This window comes from Hipposideros armiger, unplaced genomic scaffold, assembly GCF_001890085.2.
Source record: "Hipposideros armiger isolate ML-2016 unplaced genomic scaffold, ASM189008v1 scaffold_788, whole genome shotgun sequence".
NCBI classification, from domain to species: Eukaryota; Metazoa; Chordata; class Mammalia; order Chiroptera; family Hipposideridae; genus Hipposideros; species Hipposideros armiger.
This window is the reverse complement of record NW_017732138.1, coordinates 136,824-161,450: the sequence shown is the minus strand read 5'-3', so window position 1 is coordinate 161,450 and position 24,627 is coordinate 136,824. Positions and strand designations below refer to the sequence as shown.

Below are 24,627 nucleotides of genomic sequence, written 5' to 3'. Positions count from 1 at the left end.
TTGGAAGCAATCAAGATGGCCTTCAGTAGGTGAATGGATAAGCAAACTGCGATATATTCAGATAATGGAGTATTACTCAGCGATACAAAGACATGAGCTATGAAGCCATGAAAAGGCATGGAGGAACCTTAAATGCATATGACTATGTGAAAGAAGCCAATCTAAAAAGGCTACACATGGTCTGATTCCCACAAAGTCACTCTCTTTGACCAAACTTGAGTCAGGCTCCTATGAATCCTCTTCCCAAACTAGGCCTTGATTTTTGTACTTCCATGTCCGTCTTTACATTGCTCAAGTTCAACAGGAATCCTGCTAAGTTGGTTTGGCCAGAATCCTGCCCTCAGCCCGGTGACGCCTGATCATGTTGGCCTGCCTTTGGGAAGAATCCTCTTATCCTCTTAGGTCAGTTTAGCAAGAACACCCACGTTTACCTCTGATGCTTCCTCTTAGCAATTTTCCATTCACTTACCCCCATCCTTTTCCTTGGCTATAAATACCCACTCTTCCTTCGCGTATTCAGAGTTGAGCCCAGTCTTCTCCCCTGCTGCCAAACTCCCATGTAGCCATCCCCTGAGTAGTCTGCCTCACCATTCTTTAACAAGTGCCATGACAAAGTTTTTCTTGAACAATTCCAACTATACGACATTCTGGAAAAGGCAACACTGTGGAGACAGTGAAAAGACTGTGGTTTCCAGGGGGGAGGGGGGAAGGGGAGGGAGGGCTGACTAGGCAGAGCACACAGGATCCTTAGGGCAGTGACACTGCTCTGTATGATGCTTTCATCCTGGATACATGCCATTGTACATTTGTCAAGACCCATAAATGCAGAACACCAAGTGAACCATAATACACAATTATTCCAAAATAAAAACTTTAATAATATCAACAAATATAGCATATTATATATCTAGCAAAGTCAATTCTGGAAGTAATAAATGGCAAAGGTATATTTGAATAACTAAAATAAATATAATTATCAACTATTTCAGCAGTTCCATACTTCTTAGGTAGAATATGGGCCAGTCTCTTTTCAGCAGAAACACTCAATATTCAGTCCTTCCACTGACTAGAAGTTTCCTCCAAACCAAGAAGAAAAGAATAAAGAAAGACTACTGACTAAAACTCCCTTCTTCTCTGACAAAGAGGGGTCTCACTATTTTATAGGGATGACTTCAGGATTACAGAGGTGACCTATGCACATTGACTCCATGGAGGTGTAAATATTATTTTTAAAAAACATGACATTTTCTACTAGATGCTAAAAAAATTTATAAATAATGCATGTTCTTCTTTTTCATGAATTAACTTCAAAATTTAGAGATAACAAACCTTTTGGGAAGGAGGAAATGTTTAATTTCCTTATGTATAATGTATACAACAACCAACAGGATAGAATTTACACAAATTTCCTAATGGTAGACAATTTTGTCATTGACTTTCAGAAAATCTCAAGTCCATACCATGTATCTCTTTATCCTGACCGACCTTCCTATCAAGTAAGATTTTCTTTTTGTTTTTGCTTTAATAATGAGGGCAGTGTTGGGAATGGGACTCAGAGAATATCCCATTTGAATCCCAGGTTTGTTTCTTAATTACACAATTTTCAAAAGAGTTCTTAACAAGAACAGCCTATCACTTAAGACCAATCAAAGCAACTTACTAATTTGCCACACGATTTAACTGCAGGAACAGCAGTTAGGTAAGGAGACGGCTGGGCATGGTATGTGTCAATATACACTGAACATCATGTGGGACCTTAAAAAATACCAGTGTCTGGGCTCTCCCACAGATCAATTATGGCAGAATCTCTAGAAGTGAGGCCTGAGCATCAGTTTTTTTACAGCTCCTGATTCTGCCGGGCCTTAGAAGGAAAAACCTTCTAACCAGAAGAGGGAACTGGGTCATCAAATGCCTCTTCAGGCTGTATTCCCGAGTCATTATACCTGTGGACTGTAGTGAAAATGCCAATGTTCAGTTTAGGAAAGTAAATGTTGAAGGTATGTTAAGGACTTGGCACACATCAACTCATTTAATCAACAGAACACTCACCTCTCTGGGAGGTGTTATCCTTTAGGACACTGAGGATCACAAAGATTAAATGACTTGTTAAATGACAGAGTTAGGATTGGAGGCCAGGTGTATCGTCTCCCAAATCTGCTCATGTGCTCACATCTGGGGGTGGAGGTTGGGTGAGGGTCTAATGTGTGGTCTGTATTTTAATAGACTTATTTCAGCCCAGGAAATCTATGATTCTCAGATAGGTGAAAATAAAAACAATTCCTATGCCTCTTGGAAAGGACTTGTTCCTTGGCCATAGCAATGGGTTTTTAATCTATTCTAATTGCTTTATGACAGCTCCCCATCAATATAAAAGCTTCAGGGGGTCAGCCAATCAACCACCACCTCACTTCAGTGAAGTCTGCCAATCCACAAGTGCTTCACCCCAGTACTTCAGAGGGCTAGGCAGTCAACAACCATCTCACCCCAATAAAGTCCACCCATCAGCAACTGTCTCACTCCAGTGCTTCTGAATGTCAGCCAATTAACAGCAGCCTCATTGAAGTAATCACACATCCACAGTTAAAGGTCAACCAATTCCTGAACACTTCCGCTACTGAAACTCAACTAATACCTGATCCTGCATTTCCCCGAAACCTTCATCAGCAGAGCTCCTTGTGCAGGAAGCTGACTTGGAAGCACACCATCCTTAGTCAACCAGGGACACTGTCAGCTTGTTTCAGGAGCAGAGTTGTAGCCATGGACAGCTGCCCTCATGGCTCCTGCTATAAAATAGCAGGGCCATCGCCCTCAGGGACAAATGAGTGGGCAAGAAGAGTATTCACATGAAAAGGGAGCAAATCCAGGAGTGACGAAAAGAGGTGACGCTGAACAACCACCAGGTAAATGGCAGGAAGCTGAGAGAAAGGATAGATAACTGGGACTTGGAGAATGGGAACAGGAAAAGGAAACTTGATTTCACTCTTGAAAGATGGGTAGGACTTACAGGGGAGACAGTTGGAGATGGGTACTCCAGGCCAAAAAGGTATAAGCAAGAATCAGGGGGTAGGAACACATTACTAAGCAGAAGAATTAAGAATGACCATCAAAACAATATGGTATTGGCAGAAAAACAGACAGAGACCAATGGAATAGAATTGAAAACCCAGAAATAAACCCACATAAATATGGACAGATAATTTTTGACAAAGGAGTCAAAACATACAATGGAGAAAAGACAGCTTCTTCAATAAATAGTGGTGGGAGAAATGGAAAGCCACGTGCAAAAGAATGAAACTAGACTGCTATCTGTCACGGTGTACCAAAACTAATTCAAAATGGATCAAAGACCTAAACATAAGACCTGAAACTGCATAGACGAAAACATAGTTAGTAAACTTACGGACCTTGGGTTCAAAGAGCATTTTATGAATTTGACCTCAAAGGCAAGGGAAGTAAAAGTTAAAATAAATGAATGGGACTATATCAAACTAAAAATCATTGACAAAATAAAGAGGCAACCAACTGAATGGGAGAAGATTTTTGCAAACAATGCCTCTGATATGCGGCTAATATCCAAAATGTATAAGGAACTCATACAACTCAACAACAACAAAAAAAACAAACAATCCAATTAAAAAATGGGCAGGGGACCTGAATAGACATTTCTCCAAAGAGGACATAGAGATGGCCAGTAGACATATGAAAAAGATGCTCAACATCACTAATTATCAGAGAAATGCAAATCAAAACCACAATGAGACAGATATCACCTCACACCAGTCAGAATGGCTGTCATCAACAAGACAAGTAATAACAAGTGTTGGAGAGGCTGTGGAGAAAAAGGAACCCTCATACACTGCTGGTGGGAATGCAAATTGGTGCAGCTGCTATGGAAGGCAGTATGAAGGTTCCTCAAGAAATTAAGAATAGAATTACCATATGACCCAGCAATCCCTCTCCTGGGTATATACCCCAACAATCTGAAAACATTAATCCCTAAAGATATATGGGCTCTAATGTTCCTAGCGGCTTTATTTATGGTGGCCAAGACATGGAAACAACCAAAGTGTCCTTCAAAAGATGATTGGATAAAGAAGTTGTGGCATATGTACACAGTGGAATACTATTCTGCCATAAGAAAAAGTGAAATAGCGCCATTTGCGACAACATGGATGGATGATTATGTTAAGTGAAATAAGTTAGACAGAAAAAGTCAAGAACCATATAATTTCACTGATATGTGGGATATAAAACTGAAAGCAACAAAGGAACAAGACAAATAAAGAAACAAAAACTCATAGACATAGACAATAGTTTAGTGGTTACCAGAGAGGAAGGGGGGAGTGGTAGATGAGGGTAAATGGGATCAAATATATGGTGATGGAAGAACTGACTCTGGGTGGTAAACCACAATGTGATATATAGATGATGTATTACAGAATTGTACACTTGAAACCTATGTAATTTTACTACCTATTGTCACCCCAATAAACTTTAATTAAAAAAAAAAAGAATAAATGACTCCAGAGAGTAATTTAAAATAAAAAGTAAACAGGATATGCATTTCTGGATGTTTTCTTTTTTAAAGCCATTTCAATGTGAAGTAAAGTACGCCATACACCATCACCCTGTATTCCTGCCCACGTTTGATCTTTCTTCTCTTTGCCAACAGGGGTTGGAAAGGCTGGCTGGAGGCCCATTCTGGAAATAACTGCCTATTGGGCAACAGTTCAGGTTCCACTCCTGAGACTTTGGGAAGCTGTTTCTTAAGAGCCCACAGGAGCACCTGTTATTTTCAGTTAAGAGTAATTCTGTTACGGATGGATTCTGTGTAGGATGGACTGGAACAGGAAGAGACTACAGAGGAACCAAGATTATTCTAAGATAAAATTAGACATACAAACTGACTTCAATTTCTAATATGAAAAGTCTTAACAGAAGGAAGTCCAAAAAAGTCCATTCAAACTAACTGAGTATGACATTTTAAGGCAGAGATGGTATTTTGATTTGGTGTAAGATAGAATCATACAGGTCAGGCCAAAGAATGATGCATGTTTGTCATTGTAGCTTTAGACAGTTCAAGAAAATGAATTTTTGCCTTTTTACCTATGGCTAAGTTATCACCTAGGCCTAGCCAAAAGAAAGAAGACCCACAAATTCGATATTACATAGCTAGAGCATATCTTATGTCATGTAACTGCTCTAGAACAGAGCTTAGCAAGAAGCCCAAGTTATACTGAACCTAACAAGCTAAGCTGCTTTTTCATGCCTTAGGTGGGAGAAGAGTAAAAGAAAAGAAAACAAAACAAAACCCCAAACAGACTGGAAAAGCTACAAAAATTTCCTTGGCTCAACAGTTTTCACCAACTCCTAAAATAATATCAATCCTATTCTAGGACCCTATTTTCTTTCTTAAAATGATCTTTGCTCACTGCATCTTGCTGGGTTATATACTCCTCATAACAGCCAGTGTTGCTACAACATCCAAAAATGGTCAGAGTATTTCCAGTGATGTCTCGGGGACCAAGCTGAACCACTTGGTCATAATGGCAAACAGAAGACACGAGCCAAGAATCTGGCATTCGCACCTCAGCCGAGCATCTGGAAGTCCACACTGGATTTCAGCACTATCTGTAAAATGGGGTAACAATCCTTGCCTGGCCCCACAGGATGCTTAGGAGCAGCCTAAGAATGTAGTGTTTCAGAGGGGTGGGGTTTAGTATCACACAGACACGGGCTGGGGTCCTGCTATGACACCTAAGCCCAGCTGCTTTGTCTGTAACATGGGGTGGTAATAGCACCTCACTTAGGGGCTTGTGAAGCAAATCCTGAGGACACGGCCCAGCACAGAAAGGACGCAAGCAAGGGAACCACAGTCAGAATTAAAGCCGTCTGTACACCACAGCACACTATAAATGGAAGGTGGGGCTATGTCCCACTGCCCATTCCTTCATTCAGGCAGGATTTACTAACCCTTAGGATGCAGCTGCAGACAGGCTTCCATCGCCCCAGGGTTTCTTGGTGTGTGAGACAGACCCGGCATCTGCCCTCCTGTGATTCAAGCCCTAGGCACAAGGAGCGCCTCTTCGGAGACCCTGTTTGTGGTGAGGTGCGACAGGAACAACAGGAAACGACTGCAGTGAGTAAAGCTAAGGCCAGTCCTAAACAGGAATACTCACGCCTATGTTTTCCTCCCTTTAAAGTATTTGCAAATATTTAAAAATAGCATATTTACATTAAGTAGACCTACTCAAAAAAGGGGTGCCAAAAGCCACTAAAATACCTTATACATTCTTTATTAAAGTTTCAAGTTGAGTTGTTGATAAAAGTTGCCAGATGCCAACTAACTGGACAGGAGTTGGCAGGAACCTGTGGTCTCCTGTGGGGGAACAGAAAGGCCAGTTGGTGGCTTTTCACAAGCAGTGTCACTAATTACAGCTAATACACTTCAACTTGAAATAGGACACAATATGGAATCTAGGGGCAGTTCCAACTCTCAGGAAGTTAATTAAGCTGTGACAAGACTCAAAGACTTACCACTTCCCTAAGGCACAAAAGTACTACATGCGAAAGAGAAAATAAACAATAGTGCTGGGCTCAACACACAGTTTTTCCACAGAGAGGGAGAGGTGCCCGGACAAGCTGCCATTTGAGTGGTTGAGGGGCGCGAGGCTAAGGCATGAGCAACTACAATTCACCTTGTACCTGTACCATCCTGTTTTATACGTGTTAGCTAATCAAATGTTTATAGCAGACCTCTGAAAGAGAAATTACCTCCAGCTATATTTAATGAATGATGAAACTGAGGCAAAGGGATATTAAATAATTCGTCCAAGGGCCTGTGCTGGGATCCAAACCCACTAGAGCTGTCTTCTCACAAAGCCCGGGCTTTATCTATCACCCTCCACTATCAGGTAGTTTTCCTTGGTAGCTGAATTTTGCAGCATAGTTAAAAAAAAGAAATCCCAAGGGAAGGTAGATGCTGATAAACAATAACTGAATTTCAATTTCATTTTGATAAACTGGGAAGTGACACCACAAGGTAGAAACAGCGGCAGCTCCCAATCATCCAGGTATGATCTGGGCAGGGCCTTGCTCGTTTTTAATACTTCATTGAGGGGGAGGGAGGGGGTACAGGAAAGCTGGACTAGCTGAGTTTCCCAATCTAAAACACAGGGTTGCTGAGCTCAGATCCTCTCGCTGGCCCCCCGCTCCCCGGTGTGTGGTGATCAGGCCCCTCTGTACCCCTGCCACTGGGAGCAGACTGCCCCTGCCAAACCTGGCCAAATGGAGGGTACAAGGTCATGTCACTAAGACCCTGGTGACCTTTGCTCCACGGAGTACTTTGGAGAAAGTCTTTCTAGGATTTATTTTCCAATTTTATTGGATAATAGTCAAAGCCTGTGGCCTATAAAGCCTCTTCGCCTTTGACTTTTGTGAAGGTTCCCTTTATGGCCACCAATGTGACTCATTTCTGTGAATGTTCCTCTCCAGTCAAAGAAGGCCAGGGTTTGAAGGCCAGTCTCAGCACCAATAAGGTGGGTGACCTTAGGAGAAGTTGTTTAACCTCTCTGACCTCCATTTCTGTGCTTGTAAATGGGGTTGGGGCTTCTGTGAGGATGAACTGTGACAATGCACAGAAAATGCCCAATGCCTGGTCCATGCAGGATGAATGTCAGACCTTCTTGCTCTTCCTATATCCACGTAATGCCAAGTCTCAAGACTCACTGGACTTGAATGAAGCTTTCACAGGGATTTAAAAGTACATTTGCAGTAGATTATGACAGTGCCATTTAAAAGGAGAGAAAACTTAAAATAATAATAGGACTAATGCTCACAGGTAGAGCCATAGAATCGAGATGCTACAGTTCTGAATCCCATTTAGGAAGGTCTCCCAGTGGTTCTTGGGGACCTCCCAGCTCCCAACCTAGCAAATACTAATTATGTCAATTTTTCAGCCGGGAGGGATGTTCATGTGTCCACGGTACTTACTGGAGTCCATTTTAAAGACAAGGAGGTGCAGGCAAGTTATTTTCAAAACATAAACTTCTAGTATTTGTTGATGTTTATTCCAGAGAACTAGCTAGTGGAAAAAGATACTTAAATACCAGAATGATTGGTGGGGGTTGGGGGGGTGAGGGGGGGTCATTGGCTTTTTCTCCTTTGCTGCCTGCCTCTCCCTGGCCCTCCTGGCCCCTCCGCCAGCCCTGGGGCCCAGCGAGCATGCCCCACACTGTGGGGTTCCTGTTCCCAAGTGTCTATTTCTCAGGGGGCTGCCCACTGGACACAGCCCCATGACCCCAGAGCAGCATTTACCACTTTTTAAAGAGTGATTACAGGAAGTATTAGAAGCTCACGTACACACATCACATGATCTCTTTTTATAAATTATGGTAAAATACACTTAATTATGGTTAAAATTGTAATTTTTATGTTAAGTGTACACTTACATTGTTGTGCAACCATCACCACCATTTGTCTCCAGAAATTTTTCATCTTCTAAAACTGAAACTCTGTCCCCATTACACACTAACTCCCCATCCCTTTTCCCCTGGCACCCACCATTCTACTTCCTGTCTCTATGAACTTGACTATACTTCACATAAGTGGAAGTATCCCGTATTTTTCCTTTCGTGACTGGCTTATTTCACTCAGCATAATGTCCTCTCAAAGTTGACCCATGTTGTAGCAGGTGTCAGAATTTCCTTTATTTTAAGCCTGAAAAATATTCCATTATGTCTATGTATGTACCACACTGTGTTTACCCACTCATCCATCGATGGACACTTGTGTTGCTTCCCCCTTTGGCTGTTGTGAATACTGTTACTATGAACACAGGTGTGCCAATATCTCTTCAAGACTCTGCTTTCAATTCTTTGGGCTATGTATCCAAAAGTGGAATTGCTGGATCATACAGTAGTTCTATTTTTAATTTTTTGAGGAACCACCACATTATTTTCCATAGCCACGGCACCATTTTGCATTCCCACAAGCAGTGCACAAGGGTTCTAATGTCTCTACATTCTCACCAATGCTTGTTATTTTGGGGTTTTTTGGGGGGGTTTTTTTGGATAGCAGAGCAGCCATCCTATTGGGTGTAAGGTACACATCATTTCTTAAGTGAACCTTCTTTTTACTGTATTCTGAACAGGGTTTGTTAGTGGATGGCAATTCTCAAGAAAAAAGAGAATTTTATACTTGATAATAAGTCTAGGGTTTTTTGATCTACCCCCCTCCTCATCATTTTTTTTTAAGTGATTATCTACTATTTTTTCATCCTGATTGCCAGGAGCTGACCCCCACTCCCCACCCCAACTGAACTACATTAAGAAAAATACCTTAAAATGTGAGTTTATCAACCTGTTTTCAGAAGTTAATCACCAAGCAGCTCATTTACTAAGAGATACTAAGTAAAGTGCCTGGACACAGTTGGTATTCCAAAGACCAGTCTACAAGTCAACAAAACTAACCAGTGTTACGACATTTTGCAGAAGAAGTAGAACTGGAGACTCTGGTGCTGCAGCTGGAATCTGGGAAATGCTATTTTTTACACATGATTTACCACTCAAGCCATGAGAACATCCATCCATGTTGCTGACCTTTGCTAATCTTTCTCAGCTTCCTCAGAGACGTCTTAGACATTCATCACACTGGGAAGAAGGTTGGGAACGTTGAGTGATGCCTGAGGACCATCACTCGGGAGAATCACTGTCAATTTAACAAGCCAATTTTATCACACAGTAGTAATGCTAAAACAAATGAAATTCCAAATAACTACACTGGAGTTGGAATCGACACTTTTCCACCAACCTGGAACATGTCACAGTGATAATGGAGTGATGGGAACAATATTAGCAATGGAAAAATACTCCCAAAAGTCAAATTCATACAAACAGAGTAGAAAAGTGGTTGCCGGGGTGGTGGGGGTGGTGGAATAGGGAAAGGTTGGTAAAAGGGTATAAGCTTTCAGCTATAAGGTCTGAGAATCTAGGGTAAAACATGGAGACTATACAGTTGGTAACACTGTGTCGAATAATAGAAATTTGCTAAAAAGTAGAACTTACATGTCCTTGCAAAAAAAAGGTAAATTTGTGTGGTGATGGATGTATATTATAATTAACGGGAAGAATCTTTTCACAATATATAAATATATCAAATCATGACAATGTACCCTTTAACTATCTTACAATTTTATTGGTCAATTCTACCTCAATAAAGCTGAACTTAAAAAACAGAAAAGGAAGAAAGAACAATATCCGTCTATGAAAATGAATATTGATCTCTTTGGCAAAACCTGACCCTAGCGTGAAACATTTTCAGGCCATGCACTGCTCACAAAGCAGACAAACAGCCACCACTCACCACTTTTAGGGGGGTTGTTAGGCATTACTATTTTTTTTCCACAACCAGAAAAGTAGTTCTAACTTTTATGACTGAAGTATCTGTTTCATAAACATATCAAAGTATAAATGTCATAAGCGCCCTCAATTCTTCCTAATGAATCCAGCTACCAATCAATACCTACCCATTTTCCTCACCACTTTATTATTCATGTTTCTCTGCCTCATTCTGAAACACACAGGGGTGAAATGAGAAGCAGTGATTGGAAGAACACGATCTACATTATCTGGGTCTCACAAGTTTCAAATACGATTAATCTACCAAGATCATTTGAGTTCTTCAGCTCTACACGGCTAATGCCCACATTTCTAAGCATTCTGTTTCAGATTTTTCTATTTAATAGGAATGGAAATTAGAGGAAGCCCCATCATGCTCAGCAGGAAGCCTGCCCCAGGGCAGGCAGGGAGGGACCCAGTACATGAGAAGGGACCTGGGCTACTGTGGGTTTAATCACTACACAGATAACCTCTACAAATGCTTTTGGGAATGCTAATATTTACTCCAAATGTACAATTCTTTTAAGGAAACCTTCCTTATCATTCAAGAAAATAGAATGAGGAAATAAAGATTTGTAGCATATGTAGCGATTTTTAAAAATAAATGTTAGTTTTAGAACTGTTTTATTTTTTCCTATTACTAACATCTTACATTTGCATGGTACATTTGCTACAATTAATAAACCAAAACTGATATATTATTAACTAGAGTCCATATTTTACTCAAATGTCCTTCAGTGTTACCTAATGCCCTCTTTTTATCCCAGGATCCTATCCAGGAGAGCATATTACATTTCATTGTCACATCTCCTTAGGCTCCTCTTGGCTGTGACAGTTTCAGGCTTTGCTTGTTTTGATGACTTCCAGTTTCGAGGAATACTTGTCAGGTATTTTGTAGAGCGTCCCTCAGTTGGTATTTGTGTGATGTTTTTCTCCTCATTAGACTGAGATTATGGGTTTGGGGAAGGAAGACCACAGAGGCAAAGTGCCACTGTCATTGAATTATATCAAAGGTTTATATACTGTTGATACTGACCTCGACTGCCTGGCTGAGGCGGTGTCTGCTGGGTTTTCCCACTGTAAAGTCATTCTTTTTCTCCTTTTCCATTCTGTGCTTTTTGGAGGGATGCCTCCGAGCACAGCCCACACCTAAGGGTGGGTCTAAGGGTGGGTTGTTATGCTACATCTCCTTGAGGGAGGCTGTCTACAAAAATTATTTGGAATTCTGCACAGGAGATTTGTCTCTCCTCCCCATTTAAAAAAGATTTATCCAATCATTTATTTATATCAGTATGAACTTACGGATATTTATTTTATACTTTGGGCTACAATCCAATACTCCTTATTTATTTTGTTGTTCAAATTGCTCTAACTTTGGCTATTGGGAGCTCTGTCAGTTGGTACTTGTGTCCCTGTGACATACCACCATCACTGTGAATGTGTGTGTGTGTTTGTGTGTGTGTGGGGGGTGTGAGTGTGTGTTTTGAGCACTTTCTTACTTTCTGGCACCACAACTACTGCAGGCTCATCTTGTATCTATCTTCTGTACCAGTCTCAGATCAATATGGCTGATTTTACAGTAACCAGTAGTATCTACATCTCACTCTGTGCATTTTACACATGAGAGTTCTCCTCTGCTGACTCCAATCCAACTCCTGGGTCACAGTGCTGTTGAAGAAAGCAAAGAGGCTATTCTGTGAGACTGATGGTATTAGATCTCGACTAGCCCACCCTCCTGCTAAGCGATGCTTGTAAGTAACACCTCGCGCTGGTTACCTGACTTACCTCTCCAATGTCTGCCCTGCTGACTATCCTATCCCCTCCATAACCACAGTCACCTTCTCCCACCACTGTTTCTCCCGCAGCCTATTTCTCAAGGCTCAGTCGGTGCCAACCCTGCGTCCTCTCTAACCTGTACCAAACCTCCCTGATCCCACCTACAGTCTTCCATGAATGCACTTCACGTGACTCCAAGTATAATTATTTTTGCCCTTGACTTAGGTAAGCCAAAGCTTAGTGACACATGTCATGAGCACTTGTAGAGATCTCAGTTGCTGTAAATCAGTCTGACCTGGCTACCAAAAGTACCAAGGGGGCATTTACACCTGCCCTGGGGCAGTAGAATGTGCAAAGGAAACACGACCCGCTGACCAGCCCTGTTGCACACTCTGACCTCTGGCTCAGGCCAGCCCTTGGTGCTGCCTGGCAGCCGCTCCATGTCCGGAGCAAACTCCCCCTCTCCCTCTGCGAAGGGGTCTATTTCAACTGTTCTCCATCTGCTAGAATCTCCTCCCCTTTCCTGCAGTGTCAGTTGATGAATGACCATGCTTCTATTCCACTAAGAAAAACAGAAATGACCAGAAGGAAACACCTACCCGCGCCTGCGAACACTCCATTGTCCCCTTTGCTCCATGGGAGAGGTTCTGAGTGCCCTTCTGAGGCCTGTCCTCTATGCACCGAATGCCACCCCCTCTTGCTCCTACAGTTATTCCCCCACTCTACTGTGGCATGAATATTTCTGTCTTTTTTGGATCATCTTACCTACACGCTGACAGCTGAAATTGTCCATCAGTCTTTTCCTCAACACGCCGCTGACTCCTACTTGTGCTTTTGACCAAGAGACACAGGAGTAGCCAGGCTGTCTGGGGGCCTCTCCTCCATATCCTTGCTCCCTGGATGAGTCTGTCCATCCCCCTGGCTCTGAATACCATCTGTATGCAGGCTGCTCCCAAATGCAGGTCTCCACCCCAAACTCCAGACTTCTACACCCAACTGCCTGTTGAACATCGCCACTTGCATGTCTAGTGTGCATTTCAGACTTCATTCTCCCCCCCAGCAACAAAAGAAAGCAAATCAAATAAATAACAACTGCAAAAATCCCCTGTCTCCCATAGGGTCCTCTTCTGAGCAAATGACACAGAAAACACCATTCATCCAGCTGCTCATCGGGTCAGAAATCCTGAACTCTTCCCTCTCACTCCCCATCGATTTCATCAGCAAACCCAAGGCTCGCCTTCAAAACACATCTCGAGTCCAACCTCGCCCCCTCCACCGCCCCGCTCCAAGCCACAGCACCTCCTGCCTGGACTACGCGGCTTCTTCCTGCTGGTCTCTGTTTCTATCCCTCCACGTAACTCCAGTCTGTTTCTCTAACAGCAGCCTTGTGATCTTGTAAAATGAACGGTGATCTGTGCCACTCCTCTGTTGAAACCTCACTGCAGCATACTAGCATAAACTCCAAAGCTTGCTATTCCTCAGAACAAGCAGGTGAGCTCCCGACCTGTGGCCCACTGCATGCAGTGCTCTTCCCGACAGCTGCACAGCTCCTGCTCCTTCGCCTGGTTCAGGCCTCTGCTCAAATGCTGCCTTTCTGGCTCCTCTCGCTCCCTCTCATGTCCCAGCCCTGACTAAACGCAAAGGTCTGCCTGCCCCGCCTGCCCCGCCGGGATCTCTAGTGGCTGCTGTATCCCCTCTGCCCCCTGCTCCTTCCTTTTTCCCATGGCACTGGCCAGTAGTACTGCACGAGCATTTTTATTGATTGTCTGTTTTTCTCACCAAATGCAATTCCTTGAGGACAAGGACTTTGTCTCCTCGCAAACAGAGCACTTCGAAGGGCCTGAGCCTATGACGTGCTGGGCCAGTATGTGAGGGAGTGAATGGATGAATGGCTTAGGGATGCTCTATCAGTAGCTGCTGATGGCCGCTGCATAAGAATCCACTTGTGGGTCTAAGACGTCCTATACTGAAGTCCTGATTTGCAGATGGATTCAAATTTAAGATGCTTCTTCATCTAAAACAATCTCATCTTTTGATATAGTCATTGTAATTCTATGTAATAAGGGCTTGTTACTTATGATGGAAGCCATAGAAGAATTCCAATTAAACATTTAAATTTTATACTATTCAGCTACTTTGAGTAAAGGGGTGAAAACACATAGAATATACATAAATATTCATGAAATGCAGATTAATAATGAAAAGTGAATCTTCCAACTCTTTCTAGCAACTGACTAGTGCACTAAAGAGAATGAAAGATAAAAGTTTAGCAAAACTCATTAAACTACTGAGAAGGCTCAGCAGTTTATATACCTGGCAAAAATAACTTAAGTACTGTCAGTAAAATTCCAGCATTTAAACACTTTTACCCTTTCAACCTCCAAATTTAAAAAAAAAGGTTGTTGAACACTGAAACAACACAAAATGGATATGGCCCTTTCAGCAAAGTGATAAGAATACAAGATCCCCTTTTACATGAAAGCATTAAAATTCATAAACAATGGTATCCATTGTTGGCACAGTAAAAGGCTGTTCTAGTTAAAAGAAAGTCTGGATTCTCAAGTAGGAGCTATCAATTTTCATAGATCAAAATATAATGAAATATACTTGCAAAGGAACTGCTGTAAGCAGTACACGTAATGACAAAGGACTGGTATCTGAATAGATAAAAATTCCTCCAGTTCAAGAAGAAAGTGACCATTTGAAAAGCAAGCGAAAGACACCATCATTGCACAGAAGGGCAGCACCAACGGTGAACAAACATAAATAAAAGAGCTCAACCGCACTCCTAACTGAGATCACAGTAAGACACCATTCCACACTAGATGGATACAATGAAAAAGGCTGATGATATAAGTGTTAGGAAGGCTGTGAAGCAAAGGGAATCCCCACATTCTGCTGGAGAGAGGAAATGGGATGACTGCTTTGGAAGATGATTTGGAATAACGTTGTAAAGGTGTACAAGGCGGCGACTCCGTCCTACTTGTCGGCAGGAGAGAAACTGGCACCTGTGAGTTGGGGGACCCGCACAGCAGCACTCAGAGCAGTGCTGCTTATGACAGTGAAAGAGGAGAAACAACCCAATCAGCAAGAGAAGGAATAAATGCGTACACAGTCACATAATTCTGTACCATGCAGCCGTGAAAAGTGAAGAAAGCTTCCGCAAATGACAGAAATGACTCTCGGAAACCGTGTTGAATAGGAAAAAGGCAGAGGACTACATCCCACATGGCTCCATTTTCATAAAGCCCTAAAACCAAGCAACGAGACCATGTGGTTTAGACTTATGCATGTATGTGGTGAAGCTAATTATAAAAAGGAAGGGAATGAATGAATAAAAAAATAAATGGGGGAGAAGAGACAAATCTCCCCAGAAAAGTTCTAAATAAATTACGTAGAGACTCCTGCCTCAAGGAGGTGGAACTTAACTGCCCCCTGTGACAGTTTACCCACGGAGAGCAAAACTATCACCCCCGCAAGCCCCCCTTAAGTGTGGGCTGTGTCTGGAGACTTCCTTCCAAAGAGGACAGTGTGGGAAGGGAAGAGTCACTGTAGCATGCAGACAGCTGACAACAACTGCCTGAGTCAGGTGATCAGGGTCACCATCACACTGATAAGTCATACGATGGCATGTACCCTTCCTGCTGTGTGGTGATATGGCACTTGACCTCTGTGGTAAACCCATGACCCCAGTGGAACAATGAGAAAAATACCAGGTGACAAGGGACCAGGTAACCAAGGGACACCGGACAAGTTCTTCTCAACACTGACAAGGTGATCAAAAACAGAGACAGTCTGAGAAACTGTCACAGCCTAAGGACACATGACAACTACACACAAAGTGCTATCCTGCAGGGGACCTTCTCTACCTGGTGATTTGCTCTGATGTTCACCACCATATCTGGTATTAATATAGCCATTCTTGCTTTCTTTTGATTATGATTAATGTTATATTGATGGTATACCTTTTCTATCCTTTTATTGTCAACATACACATATACTTTTGAGGTGTGATAAAAGAAAAATGGTAAATGTTTAAATTTTAAAAATTATTACAGTAAAAGACATATTGCCATTAATCCCTCCAAAATACTCCCCTTCACTTCAACGGCACTTATCCCATCATTCTTTCCACTTTCTGAAGCAGTTCTGGAAGTCCTCTTTTGTGAGTGTCTTTAGTTGCGCTGTTGTGGCTGCCTCGATGTCCTGAATTGATTCAAAATGTTTACCTTTCATGGTCATTTTGACTTTGGGGAAGAGCCAGAAGTCTCACAGTGCCAGTTCCTGTGAATAAGGTAGATGAGGACACACCATAATGTTTTTATTTGACAGAAATTGCCATACCAGAAGCGATGTATAACACGGAGACAAAATACAGTGAATGCTGCTGCTGAGTGCCATCCAGCGGAAAGGCAGGGATATTCAATACAGGAAGTGGCACATGATAACTTAGTAACAGTGTGTGACAAGTTTCAACTTGTTCAGTGCAGTCAGTCAGGTGGGTGTGAGCTATGGTTGAAAGAAGGTGTGTTTTTTGTTTTTGTTTGTTTTTTTAAGATTTTTATCGGGGAATTGGGGAAGGGGAACACCCAAGTTGCTGTCCTTCAGTCTTACTTGTGGAGGGCGCAGCTAGCTCAGCGCCAAGGGCAGCTTGCAGCCGCTCAGCTCAAGGTGCCCTGTTCAGTCTTAGTTGTGGGTGGGCGTAGCACACCATCCCATGCGGGAGTCGAACCGGCAACCTTGTTGTCAGGAGCATGTGCTCTCACCAGCTGAGCCATCCGGCCACCTGTTGGCAGCTCAGTGGCAGCTCAGCTCGGGTGCAGCTCACTGGCCCATATGGGAATCGAACCGGCGACCCTGTTGCTCAGAGCTTGCACTCTTAACCAACTGAGCCACTCGACCGGCCTGAGAAGGTGTGTTTTAAAGTGTGCTGTTAATCATTCTCCATCATGATAATGCTCCGTGTCACACATCACTTCTGGTATATGGCAATTTGTTAAATAAAGACATTACGGTGTGTCCTCATCCACCTTATTCACCAGATATGGCACCTTGTGACTTCTGGTTCTTCCCCAAAGTCAAAATGATTCAGGACATCAAGGCAGCCATGACAGCGCAAGTAAAGACACTCACAAAAGAAGACTTCCAGAACTGCTTCAGAAAATGGCAAGAATGATAGGATAAGTGTGTTCGAGGCAAGGGGGAGTATTTTGAGGGGGATTAATGGCAATGTGTCTTTTACTGTAATCATTTTTTTGTTTGTTTAAACATTCGCTATATTGTTTGATCACACCTTGTACATATATTTGAAATGTGTCTAAAGTGTGCCAGGATATGACGGAGGAGACAGAGAAGCCCCTCAGAGGAAAGGACACCCACTCAGCAGGTATTTAGAAATTGAGGGGCGCTGTGGGGACAAGTCAGGAACGGCCCAAACCCAGGAGGCCAGGACTGTACAAAGGAGTTCAGAACGCTTTACCAGGTAATCCATTCCATATCTGCTTCTAATTAGGGAATAAGAAATTTCTAGTTTATTACTTATATTTTTGCATTAAAAAAAACCTGAGTGAGCAGGTATTCTATACACCAGCCTCTTTAAGTTTCAATTCTGGAGACAGTCAAAACGACAAGCCTCCACGCAAACATCATCTATACTGTAAGTGAAATACCTGAGGGGACAGAACTGGGTCTCACAGGGTCAGCCTTCAAAGGACACGTAAACGTTGCAGCACCCAGCTCTAGAGGACATAACGCCATCATCTGGCTCATCAGAAGATAGATCCCTCAGGATCCTGCAGTGCTGGGAACTCCAATCCTGATCATTAGGATGCTGAGACACAAGGGACTTCTGCCCTGAGGGCTGCAGAGTCCAGTTCTGGAATGGAACCCATTGCAAATGTCTTCAGGGTGTGATGTAATTGACAGAGCAGGACTGACGTTGTGTATGTTGCCTTCCGCCAAGTTAAAACTATTTCACATCTCTTTTGTGCTCTGCAGGTAACCTAGATACTGGCCCCCTGGGCCAAAACAAGGGCTCTGTAAAAAAAAAAAATCCCTAAAAGAAGAGAAATTACTTCTCTTTCACACAAAATAACATAGACTCTGCTATGTGATGTCCCCACTGATCCTGAGCCACATTTTCCAGGAGCCCACCATCCCAGGAGCTGGAATCTCCAAGGTAGAGAACACGAGGTATGGAGAGAAAGAAACTACCAGTGCTCCTGTTTCTGGCATGTTCTAAGCACCCCCACGCCCGAGCTGCTTCCTGTTTCTTCATGATATTTTGTCAGATTTCTGTGCCCAAGACCAGTCTCCCTTTAGGGCTAACTCACTGCAAGGATCAAAAGTCAGAACTGCCAATAAACACTGCAATTAGTTATGGAATGGAATTTTTATAAATCTCACGAAATCTTTAAAGTGTGACTATATGAAAATTCTCAAATGGGGGGGCCTCAGGTAAAAGGTCCCTTTAAGGAAGGTGGACACAAACACACAGATGTCCAAGCCCCTCAGTCTACTCCGGGTAGGTCTAGAGTGGGGCCTGAGCTGCTAGACTCAAGGCAAATGTGTATTTCAAAGTGGCCCCTCCCCTTCTTCTCACCTTACCTATGATGTCAGCCCCAAACAAGCCCCTTATTGCGCCCACTGGTAGGGGATACAGAGTCCAAGGTCCACCTTGTTAGCAGTCGCCAAACTGGATGATCAACATGACTTGAGAGGCTTTTGAAATAAAGCACAAACGTCCAACGTCCCAAAATATAATCCTTGGGGCTGGGACCTGGGCCTGGGGACTGTGTTTTTAAAGGTCCCTGCACAATTTTGAGGAGGAACAAAATCTGGGACCGGTCCTGATGAAAACATTCACACCGGTGTTTCCTACCTGCTGCTGTCACTAGGTGCCCAGGCCTGCCTGCCCATCCAGGCTGGAGGCTCCCGTGTGCAGCCAGCCAGCACTGCCTCACAGAGCTACCCGAGGCCTGCGTGCCTGCTCCAGGGAAGTGAGGAATGAGGCAGAGGCCATGGTGTGTCCGTCTGCACTCAGTCCCCAAGTACCCAATCACATTTCCAGCTCCCTCTATGCCTGGCAGCAACTCAGCAGACAAAAGCCAGCAGCATGGGCTGCCTGTAGCCCCGGGAAATTCCTGGTCCCTTTCCTGGCATTAGGCTCCGATGGTAGATGAGCTCCCACATTTGTCGTGCCTGGGGAGGAGGAGGTGCCAGGGGCGGTCTCCTACACCTGAACACACGTCCCCACAGAATTCTGCAAAGTGAGCAGCAGGGCTGTGGTACCAAGCCATCCGTGCAGTCCTGTCCCTAGAATTCCAAGATCACAAAGTCAGCACTCATTTAGTCCTTCCATGTCACTGTCACAGCAACTAGGGCCTAGAGGTTAACACACAGCCGTGGAAAGCACAATCGACATTAGCCTCTCCACTGCACAGTGCGTGTACACACACACACACACGGCACTTTCTCCAGAGACCTCTGTTCCAGGCACAAGCTGAAAGGCTTGGGATCTAACCACCAGGAAAATATGACCAACATTTTACAAAACTGTCTTAAACAATGAGCTTTCCTGTTGTAAGATGTGTTCGTTTGAAGATGGCCTGCATTAGCTTTTCCCACAAAAGGGGCCTCCACACCCAGGGAAGGAGGCCCTGTCTCCGGCTCTGAGGAGCAACGGCTTTCCTTCCCTAGCTCTTCCAACCTTGGCACGGAACATCCCTCTTTATCTTTGTAAGCACCATAAACCCTACAACAAAACCCCTGGGTAAAATCATAGGCTGCACATCCCAAACCCTCTAAACAAAACAAGTCCACTGGGAGGACGGAGTCTCAGATCTGTGGTGTGTCCCACCCTTCCCATGAGTGCCGCATTCATTCTTTGGCGACACCCCATCTGCGGACAAAGCATCCTGCTTCCCCCAGGTGCGGAGCTGGCCTGGAGGCCACTGTGGCCTTGGGGGTGCTCCTGAGGGCAGCCTGCCCACACTGGGGGCTGAGTAGGCCTTCACACAGGGGGTAGGACAGCCAAGGGCTCCCATCAGGGAACCACCACCGGGGATTAAACAATTAGGATCCTCCTTGTAGTCAAGCTCAAATCCAACCAATTCACTTGTCAATGTTATTGGTGGTCAAGTTCAACTCTTTGAGAGGCTGAGAAGGCCAATGTCATTTCATAGCAGGATGCAGGGTGGGGGCAGGCAGTCATAGACCTGGCAGGTGGATGTGGTTACCTACCCCATCAAGCACAGAGGGGAGCTAGTTTCCATTCAAAATTTGCTTTTGTCAGTATCTTGCTCACTAAGTAGCATAGTATCAAAAACTGTTCCCTTTAAACTATGATCTTTTATGGTCTGATTTATTCATAATGTTTTCATAACCATTTTAACATCTTGGAATCAGTATTGTTTCCAAAGAAAACATTTACAATGTTATCATAAAAGTCAACAGGAAAATAGATTCTGATAGGCAGAAATCTAAAAATCAAAATGCTTTTTATGCTCTCCACGCTGACAAGAGAAGGTGGAATGGAAGCAAGCGGTCCCAGGGACCACCATCAACCCCCCCGCCCCCGTCCATGTCCCAGGACCACAGGATCTGTCTGCTGCGGAAGATGGCGCTGCAGCTTTCCATGCACACCCTTCAGAGCGACACACACTGGTGGTAGATCCGTACAGTATTCTTACACTGCCATAGCTATTTATTTTTCTCAACTCTACTGAAGTATACTCAATACATACAAAGCTGCACACATATTTAATGTATACAATTTGGTGCTTTGGACCTATGCACACATCTTGATACCATCTCCAAAAACAAGCTAATAAACATCCACCACCTCCAAAACACTGACCCATTCAAGGTCTCATTTGCTGAAAGCCTATACCCCCTTACCCTGCAACACGTGCACGTGGCAAGAATATGCTTTTTGTTTTTCTGGAGGAGGGAGGTCAAGAAAAAACACTTTACCTTTCCTAATTTTGGAACCTCAGCTGCAGCAACACTTACCTCAAAAGCTCTTTGGGGCCTATTTCTGAGTATTGTTCTGTCACATCTGTATCAACTACACACCTGGTCCAGGCACATGTAAAGTAAGACACAGAGAGCAGCACTGGTCAGTGTGTCTGCAACCCAGCGTGCAGGCCGAGTCACGGCTCACCACCTCTGCCCTGCCCAATATGGCAGGCAAAGTAACCTCTCCTGGCTCATTTCCTGCTTTTCTTAAAGGAGGGAGCATAGACATATCGTCAAGTTTAAAAGAGAATTTATAAAACTCTGTATGAAAATTCCTTTGTAAACTTTAAGGTACAATTCAGAGAATAGTGAAGAAACAACTGGGATTGTTATGAATTCAGCGTCTACAATCTGTCACAGGGGAAAAAAATGGTGTATGTGTGTGGGCAGGGGGTGGTCAGGGATTTTCTTTTTCTGTTTATAATTTGTTTCTCCAGCTTCTAGGAAGCCTTGCTGCTAGGGCAGGTTGGCATGTTAACTAAGGCAGAAAAGGAAAAGGATTGGCAAACTTTAATCATCACTTCAACTATCAGAAAATGATAATTTCATTGACTACATAAAGACATGTTTATGACAATTTTATGAAATTTCTCTCTGTACAAAGGTGCTGTGGGAAGTATAAGGAACTCGGAATAGATTAAAGACTTGGATGTAAGACCTGAAACCATAAGACTCCTAGAAGAAAACAGGGAGTAAGCTCCTTGAGATAAGTCTTGGCAATGATTTTTTCAATTCGACATTAAAAGAAAAAAAGCAAAAAAAAAGCAAGAGTCCCACATCAAACAAAAGGGTTCTGCACAGCAAAACAAAAAGGCAACCAACCTATAGAATGGGAGAAAATATGTGTACATCATATATCTGGTAAGAGGTTAATATCCAAAATATATGAAGAACTAAAGTCATATAACTCAGCAAAAAAAACAATCTGATTAAAATGGGCATTTTTCTAAAGATGACATCCAAACGGCCAAAAGTACACATAAAGGTGACCAACATGACTAATTATCAGGGAAATGCAAATCAAAACCGCAAGATGTGACCTCACACCTGTCAGAATGGCTGTCATTAAAAGACAAGAGATGTGTTGGCAATGATGAGGAGAAAAGGGAGCCCTCATGCACTGTTGGTGGGGGAATGTAAACTGGTGCAGCCATTATGGAAAACAATACGGAGGTTCCCTAAAAAATTAAAAATAGACCTATCATATGATCCAGAAATGCTACTCCTGGTTATATAACCAGAGGAAATGAAAATAGGATATTGAAGAGATATCTGTGCTCCCATGTTCACTGCAGGGTTAGTCACCGTAGCCAAGAAATGGAAACAACCTCAATGTCCATCAATGGATGAACGAGTAAAGATGTGACATATATACATGTATATATGTATATGTGTGTATAAAGATGTGCTATACGCAGACACACACTCTATGGAATATTATTCAGCCATGAGAAAGAAGGCACTCCTGCCATTTTCTACAACATGAGTGGACCTTAAGGGCATTGTGCTAACTGAAATAAGCCAGAGACAGACAACTGCTGCGTGCTCTCACTTCTATGTGAAAGCTAAAAAAGCAAGTCAAACTCACAGAAACAGAGTGGTAGGTGAAGTGGTTCCCGGGGCTGGGTGTGGGGGGACACAGGGAAAGGCTGATAAAAGGGTAAAAACTTTCAGCTATAGGTGATTAAGTTCTGCAAATCTAGTGTAAAACATGGTGACTATACTTAGAATACTATATTATATCATTGAAATTTGCTAACAGTGTAGGACTATAAAGTGCTCACAAACAAAAGGATAAATGTGAGTTGATGGATGTGTTAACTAACCAGGTGGTGGGAATTTTCTCGCAGTGCATACGTATATCAAATCACCACAATGTACACTTTAAATATCTTAACAATTTTTTGTCAACTGTATACCTTAATAAAGCTTCAAAGAGAGACAGAGAGAAAAGGATGCATACAGGGTTCTGCTAGCATTTATACACAGATATTCATATCATCAACTGACACAGTTTCTGAAATCCAGGTCTCCCGTACTTAGCACGACTCTTGTCACCTAAGCTACCCTCTCTCCTCCCCCAAAACGCCAACATCCTTCTACCCATTAGGCGTCTCTCCTGAAAAAGTCTCCAAGAAGTTTTTCTAAAGATAAATAACCTTCAGCTTAGCATACAAAACAGTTCCCAGTTTCCATCCCCAGTAAATGCTAGCCAGCCTCCAACACTGAATCAGTCCATTTTCAATTATATTTGGGAGGAATTAGGGGCAGGTTTAACATTTGTTAATGATTCCGGAGTAAAAGGAGAGGTTTGCCCCCATGCTCTTCCCATGGTCTCCACTCCCCCAAGTGGGCTGGGTCGGGGCCAGGGAGCTCTGAAGACCTGGCTCCTAAATCTCAAGATGGGGGAGGCTCCTGGAGATGAGAATACGGAGCAGGAAATGTGCCACCTGGAAATGGGCTCAGGGATCCCACTCTGAGAGGCAGCCTGGCCACCCCCACTCTCCTCAAATTGCTTTCCTCAGCTCAGCCCCAGGTGTAGGTCTAGCTGAGACAGTGCAAACCTGGAGCCCCCAGTAACCAGGAAATGCACCTGAGGCAGACGTCACACTTATCACTTTACCAGGCTAGCGTTTTCATTCTTTCCAAGATATGCCAAGTGATACAGCTGACCAGGCTAACATGTTTCCTGCTGGTGCTTCAAAGACCACTGACTAAACACACATGTCTGGTTCCTGACCCATTACTGCTTAAATGACCTGGACTCTAGGACCCATTACCAAGCTAATCCAACCAGCCTGTCCTGTGCCGAGGGGACCCATTATGCCCCTGCCCACACAATCCCTCATTCTTTAAAACTCACTCCAAACACAGCATCCTCTGGCTTTTCCAGACTCCTCTCTGAAGACCAGTTCACCTGCCCTGGGCACCAGGGTGTCACTATAAAAACATCAACTACTGTAGTTACCACAGGCCCAGAGCTGTCAGGGTCCTGCCCCATCCCCCAAGGCCAGGAGAAACGGTGTCTGGAATTGCATTTTATCTATTTTTGGAGCTGCTAAAACCAGGGCTAAAACAGTCACTGCAAGAAAAATAGCCTAGAATCCAGTTGGTGCTCACAACAAATATTACATGAATGGATATATCTAATGATTTTCCCACAGAAGTTTTTCTAAACCACAAGTCATTTTTTTTTTTAATTGGGGAATTAGGGGAAGGGGAACAGACAAGTTGCTGTCTTTTTGTTCTTCAGTCTAGTTGTTGCTTCACTGGCCCAAGTTGGCACCATCACTGCGCTCTTCCCAGGGGAGGCAGACCAGTCGCCGGCTTCTGGATGGCCGCTCACAGTGGCTTGAGGGCCGCTCACGCTGGCTGCTAGCTACACACGGTAGCCCATGGCAACCCACTGCAGCAGGGGCTGCAGCCTACGCCATCG

The 24,627-nt window shown here is 43.5% G+C and overlaps 1 protein-coding gene across 11 annotated transcripts in view; it reads right to left on the bottom strand.

The window, feature by feature from the left end:
- NCK2 (NCK adaptor protein 2) overlaps positions 1 to 24,627 on the bottom strand; it is a 142,310-nt gene that overhangs the window by 41,379 nt on the left and 76,304 nt on the right. For 2 of the 11 annotated variants that reach the window (XM_019628422.1, XM_019628424.1), the window contains 2 exons: positions 6,284 to 6,379; positions 5,974 to 6,095 (listed from right to left, as the gene is read on the bottom strand). The exons of 6 other annotated variants lie outside the window; for them this stretch is intronic. The gene's annotated coding sequence lies outside the window, so the exon portion shown is untranslated. Of the gene's footprint in view, positions 1 to 5,973; positions 6,096 to 6,283; positions 6,380 to 11,896; positions 12,066 to 24,627 lie in introns of those variants that run through there. 3 more of the 11 variants (XM_019628427.1, XM_019628423.1, XM_019628426.1) reach the window with 3 other exon arrangements.